The sequence below is a fragment of the Trichosurus vulpecula genome (assembly GCF_011100635.1).
Source record: "Trichosurus vulpecula isolate mTriVul1 chromosome X unlocalized genomic scaffold, mTriVul1.pri SUPER_X_unloc_1, whole genome shotgun sequence".
NCBI lineage: Eukaryota > Metazoa > Chordata > Mammalia > Diprotodontia > Phalangeridae > Trichosurus > Trichosurus vulpecula.
Window position 1 is genome coordinate 4817336 of NW_023494377.1, and position 7119 is coordinate 4824454.

The following is a 7119-nucleotide window of genomic DNA, read 5'->3' on the forward strand; positions in this document are numbered from 1 at the left end:
AGAGCCTAGATATCATCTTTCAAGAAATTATCAAGGAGAACTGCCCTGATATTCTAGAGCCAGAGGGTGAAATAGAAATTGAAAGAATCCACTGCTCGCCTCCCGAAAAAGATCCCAAAAAGAAAACTCCTAGGAATATTGTCGCCAATTCCAGAGCTCCCAGATCAAGGAGAAAATACTGCAAGCAGCCAGAAGGAAACAATTTGAGTATTGTGGAAACATGATCAGAATAACACAAGATCTAGCAGCTTCTACATTAATGGATTGAAGGCTTGGAATACAATATTCTGGAGGTCAATGGAGCTAGGATTCAAACCAAGAATCACCTACCCAGTAAAACTGAGTATCATGCTCCAAGGCAAAATATGGATTTTCAATAAAATAGAGGACTTTCAAGCTTTCTCAATGAAAAGACCAGAGCCGAATAGAAAATTTGACTTTCAAACACAAGAATCAAGAGAAGCATGAGAAGGTTGTATCTCATTCACAGAAAAATCCAGCTTTTGAAGATGCATGGAGCAGCAGTGATTAAGAAGGATGAATTTAAATTATTTGATAGAATAAAAGTGACTTTATGCTCTCCATTTATGAGAATATGGAAATTTAGACAATTTTCTATTGTCCGGGTACTTTATAAAGTTGTAGGAATAAAGTATCAGCACATGTAAAAAAAAAGAAAGAGGCAGTGGGACATAAGGAATAGAATTCTGGGCTTGGAGTCATGTAGACTTGGAATCAAATATTGACTCTTAATGTTAACTAGAGTGGATAGAGCTCTAGGCCTGGTGTCAGGAAGATCTGAGTTCAAATCTGGCCTCAGATATGTACTAGCTGTGTGACCCTGGACAAGTCACTTCACCTCTCTTGCCTCAATTTCCTCATCTGTACAGTGTGTATAATAACAACACCTATACCCTGGGATTGTTGTGAGGATTCAATGAGATAATTAATGTAGAACTCTTTGACAGCCTTAATGTGCTGTATTATACTATGTACGCTATTTGCTGTGTGACCCTAGGCAAGTCATTCAACGTGTACTTGCCTCAGACAACTTTCTAGGACTTAGCTACTAAGTTAGCAAAGGGCTGAGTTAGTGGAGGGAGTTTCCTGTGATTTCATCAATGGACAGAACTTCCAGTGAGAAAACTCCCTCTCTGGGGGCAGCTAGGTGGCGTAGTGAGTAAAGCACCAGCCCTCGAGTCAGGAGGACCTCAGTTCAAATCCAGCCTCAGACATGTGACACACTTACTAACTGTGTGACCTTGGGCAAGTCACTTAACCCCAATTGCCCTGCCTTCCCCCTTCCAAGAAAAAAAAGAAAGAGAAAATTCCCTCTGCCAACAAAGATCAGCAGCTGCTATATAACTTAAAGGCCTAGAGACTTGCCCAAGGTCACATAATTGATGTCATAAGTAGAACTTGAACCCAGGTGTTCCTGATCCAGAGGCCACCTTTCAACTCCTTGATGTCCCTCAGTGATATATTATTTATAGTGAATATTACCTAAAAATCTTACCAAATGCCCAACTCTTCCTCCTTTTCTTTGGGTGGCATAGTGACCACCGCTCAAGTTTTGGATTCAAGAAGACCTGAGTTCAGATCCTCCCAGTGACATTTAGGAGTTAAAGAACATAACCTCTCTGATCATCAGTGTCTTCATCTTCCAAATATCAGCCTCACAGGATTTTCTTAACTTAAAAAAGATCAAAGGTATCAAACATGCCCCATGTGGCCCACAACTCTCCCTAGTGCTGCCCAGACCAGATTAAAATGTAACTGGGTAATAATCAACAAAATAAATAAAATATAATAAAACATAGACAATACATTTTAAAACTTAAGTCAATTTATGGCACGAAGGGATCCTTATATACATTTTAGTGGTCTGAGTTTCTATTTGAGTTTGACACCAATTAAAGTCTTACAGATCAAACGTGATTTAATATGGGCTGTCCCAAAAATCTTGATTCACTTTCAAGCTTTAGTACCTTGAAACTGCCAAGACTTTTGGGTTACCCTGTATATACAAAGTCTTTTGTAAACTTTGAAGTACTATGTAAATGTTATTTTAACTACCAGGTGGTGCTGAGAGCTGTTCTCTGTGGAGTCCCATGCTTACCCCCAGTGGTTTTTGCTTGACTTGATAGGGCAAAAGATCTCAGTCTCTGTTATGTTCCCTATGTTTCCTAGAAGTCTGAGACCTTCAATTGCTTAGCTATACCTCAATCTATGGGGTGTGCAGCTTTTTGTCTAGGTGTGTGTGGATTTACCAATCTACCCAATAAAAATGAACTCTGAACTCTTACCCAATGGATAAACCTACCTCCTTTTAAACATGCTATATCTCCAGTGAGCACTAGTCACATGACCTTAACATAACAGTTCCCCAGGGAAGCAAACACACAAGCTAGAATGCTGTATATGGCATTTTTAGCATTGGATCAATGAAAAAAAATAAATAATACTAAATAACCAGATAGCATAATGCTGAGTAAAACATTAACATCTACTGTACAGTTCCAAGTTCTCCTAAATCCCAGAAGTCTCTGCTTCAGACATAGAATCAACCTGAACCCAGCACTTTGATCAAATACACATTCGGATTCTTCACTTGAGCAGACAAAGGAGTGTGATGGTAGGTCCCACAGGGCATTAGGCTCATAATTCTCTTTCCTTCATCTATAAATGGGTACTGTCTCTGGATTTCTTCATTCATGCATTTGTTATTTGATTTGCTTTGTGCTACAGACTTTTAATTATCATTATCCTTTAGTAAGTCAACCATAGTCTTATTTTGCGTTTTCTTCACAGACAACGTTCTCCAAATGTTTATCCATCATGGAATTGGTATTTGAAAAGATCGGGCATTTGTAGCCCCTTGTATTATACTACTAATATAGACGATAATTGTCAAAATGCCTATGTGGCAAAATATAAGAGACTCTCCATATAGAAGTCAGAAGAAGTAAACCATTTATTTGGACTCCAAAGAACCAGATCCCAAAACCAATGAGCCCAATCCATCACAGCAGCAAAGAATTCAATACACAATATCACAGCAGAGAACTACTCCATTCCATAATCTCCCCACCTCCTGCTGGGGCCTTGCCACCAACAAACTCACAGCACAGCCACGTCATGGGATTTGGTTATCTGGTGTCTAGATAAATGTTCTACTTCTTTTACCTTCTATATGGAGAGTCTCTCATATTTCGTGATACAGAACTAGATAGCCATATTCACAATTATTGTCGATGTTGTGTTTATTGCCCTGCTAATACATCTCTTTAATTGGAGGCTCCTTCCTTTCTGGAAGACTTGGGCTTTTCCCTGCTCTCAGACTTCACAACATAGCTTAATTTCTGCAGACTAGCTTTCCAAGAGGCGCCTGCCCGTGGATGGCTGCTTTGGGACATCCTGAACCTGGGCTAGATTTCTTCCTGTAAACCAACATACCATGGAGTTCAGGCTTTCCTGGGCTTGGCTTCCCAGGGAATTGTCCTCCACAGAATCGAAGAACGTCTTTGCTCCTATTCCATGTATAAGGAATGACCCTGTGGGTGAAGAGAGAAAGCAGACCCTTAACATTGTGTGTGCAGGGACAGAACAAATCGACTGCTCCCAAACCATCTCCCTGCTCTCAGCCCTAAGCGGCCATTAGAGTTCCTCCTTTGGATTGAGGCCTGGTGTTACCCAATGTTCCCTGTTAGCATCCAATAAGATAACAATTCTGAAGTGCTTTGGAAACCTTATTGTTGTTATTATCTTGTTCTTGTCTTTGTTCAATGGATTTCAGAGAGAAAGCACCCAGGACAGGCTGCCTCTTGTTCTCATTCTGGAATGTTCATTGCTCTGTGGGCCAGGGCTCAGGTGAGAAAATGTGACTGTTTTGGTAACTGACCAAATGTTTGCCTCAAACGCATCTGGCTGTGTGACTCTGGACAAGTTTCTCCACTTCTTAGCCCCTCAGGCAACTCTCTAAACCAGTAAGTTGCAGAGGAGGTAGCAATCTATCTTGGTAAAGAGATTCCTTATCAGGGAGTACAACAACATTGAAATCATTAGTCCATTCCTTCTTGTTGGTATTATTACTAATGACAACTATTATTTATTATATCATCATTTCTTATTGTAATATTTATTACTATTATATTTATCACCATCATTATTCATTATTATATTTATCACTATGATTATGTTTATTATTAACATTATTATTTATTATAACCTCTATCATTACTATTATTTTTATTATTATTACTTATTATATAAGTAGGGGCTATCATGTTTATCACTCCTACTATTATTTGTTGTTCCTATTATTCATTATATCAGCGTATATTATATCTGTTACTACAATTATTCTATTCATTCTATTATTATTTATTATATTTATCACTACTATCATGTTTATTATTACCATTACTATTTATTATAGCCTCTATCATTACTATTATTTTTATTATTATTTATTATATAAATATGCACTATTATATTTATCATTCCTACTATATTTTTTATTCCTATTATTCATATCAGCATACATTATATTTGTTACTACAATTATTCTATTCATTCTATTATTTTATATTTATAATTACCATTCTATTATTGTTGCTGTTATTTATTATATCATTATTTAATATTGTCTTATTTTAGTAATGTAGTAATAAATATAATATATAAATAATATAATATGTGAAATAAATATATGAGTAATATGTAGTATATTAAATAAAATATTAATAAATATATACATATATACACATATATATGTAAGTATATGTATATGTATATGTGTGTGTGTATATATGTATATATATACATAGATATATATATACATATATACATACATATATATATATATATATATATATATATATATATATATATATATATATATATATATATATATATATATATGGAGGGACCTTGGAAAGAGAGGAGATTTCCCAGGAGAGCTATATTTGCATTTATTCCCAGGGCCCTAAGAGTGACCTTGGCCTACTGGCCAATAGTACAGTGAGAAGATCGGGTATAGCGACCAGCCATTCTTGAATCCCGAACACTCTCCCCAGAGTCTATACTGGCTCTACTGGCTGTATCTGGAGGAGAGATTTTGGTGATGAAAGCTGAAGAACCACATTCAAAGCTAGTCCTTCAGAAAGAGGAAAAGTAGCCTCAGTAGATTACATGGCTGGTCACTGAGGTTTCCTTTCAATGCTTAAATTCTATGATTCTATGAGGAAGGAGGTAGAGAGAATGCTCAAAGGAAAGCATTTCCCATGGGTTGCTAGGAGATGTCACTGCACGTACCTTGGGGAAATGAGGCTTTGAGAGCTCCCCTTTTCACATTAATTAAATACATGCTCTGCTAGAAAATTCAAGGCTTCGTGGTGATGTTTTAAATGTCAGATTTCTGTCATCCAGATGACCCTGGCCCGTAGAGACTGCAAAACCTAAGAAGGAAAATTTGAGAGTACCACCTTTCTTGCCTCTTCAAAGATTAAGGAGCAAAGGTATTTCTAACTAGATGGGGCAGTGAGAGGTGGGCTGCAGCTCAGCCTCATTCCCTCTACACAACAGGAAATATGATGAAGAAAGGAAGAAAAAGAAAAAGGAAGGAAATACATCCCCACAAAATAATTCTTACTGTCAACAGAACAAAACAACAGAAGGTTCTGACCCTCTGTCATTCAAGGAGATTCCTTTTCAACCAGTGATTGGACTTAATGACCTCTGACCCTTTAAAAAGCTGAGATTCTGGTGATTGTGTGAACCACTGGCATAATTGGCCCTTCTGATCCCGAGAAGAGGGCAGCAGAGGTCATGAGGGAATTTGGGTCTCAGTAGTGTCACCTCTGGGGGTACTTCTCCCACTAAGACAAATCTTGGCCCTTGTATGCCTTTGCATGCAATATTCTTCAGCAGCTGTGGCCCAATTTGTCATGCCTTAGTGGGGAGGAGCCTTTCCAAGCATAGCTAAGCTGTTCCTCCAATGAGAAGAATAAGACTGTGGTTTATATTTCAGCTTTGGAGCTTGAAGGGACCTCAAAGGTCTTCCAGCCACCTCTGGGCATGAGTGCACCCTCTGGAAAGCAGCAAGTGCACATTTACTGCCGGGACATGGAGATAAGGAGGGCTTCACTCCAGGAAGGTACCTTACCTTGCTCATTGGAATCTCCCTCATCTCCATAGTCTTCATCTTCTCTCACTCACCTCGAGGAGCCCTCTAGTGCATGACACTCAAGAGGCAACAAGCATGGCCTAGAGCAGGCCTGCCCAAGGGTATTAGGCCTCTGAATCACATCTCCTTAAAGGGCCAATGAGCCCTATTACCTCTGTCTGAGAACAGCCTTAGGGCCTGAGGATGATCTGAGTCTTAGTTATATCCTTTACATTTTCCTTGGACTTCCCGAAATCCTTTGGAGGGACACCAGCACAAGAATGTTGTGCAGACCTGGTCTAGAGGCAAAGGCACTGACCTGGAACTCAGGAGACTCATAGGATTCGGGAACTAGACAGATGTAGAAAGGGTCCCTATATAAGTACCAACGGAAAATCTGAGGAACTGACACACTCAGCCATCAGAAGAACCAGGAACACAATACCCAGAGTAATGCCAACGCAAAGAAGAACAAACTATCTAGAAAGAACAAACAAAACTATCCAAACTATATCCTGTGAAATTATAATGACCATACGAGAAGACATATTCCCCACCCCACCCCTACTTTGTAATGGTGGGGGACTACGGGTGTGGAACATGACATACAATATCAGTTCTTTTGGATATGTTAGTTTTATTGAACAACATTTTTTCTAGATCAAGGATGGCTCTCTGTGGGGAGAGAGGGCATAGTGGGAAATGTGGGTGCTATGAAAAACACAAGATATCAATAATAATTCTTTTTAAAAGAGATTGTTAAATTTACCCTCTTCATTTTGTAGATGAAAAAACTGAGATCCAGCAAGGGGTGGTGATTTTCCTAATGTCTTACACAAAATGAGAGACAAAGCCAAGTTTCTTGACTCCAAATTCAGTTCTTTTCCCACTACTCTATGGTAGGCCTGATTCTGCCCTGACGTTGTTGTATCATGCAATGGATAACACAGAAA

General features: G+C 38.6%; 1 long non-coding RNA gene across 1 annotated transcript; it reads left to right on the top strand.

Moving 5' to 3' along the window:
- Positions 1-2557: 2557 nt before the first annotated feature.
- On the top strand, positions 2558-6186 carry LOC118833085. The gene is made up of 3 exons (XR_005009279.1): positions 2558-2635; positions 3797-3870; positions 6032-6186. It is a non-coding gene; the product is annotated as an uncharacterized LOC118833085 (long non-coding RNA).
- Positions 6187-7119: the final 933 nt, after the last annotated feature.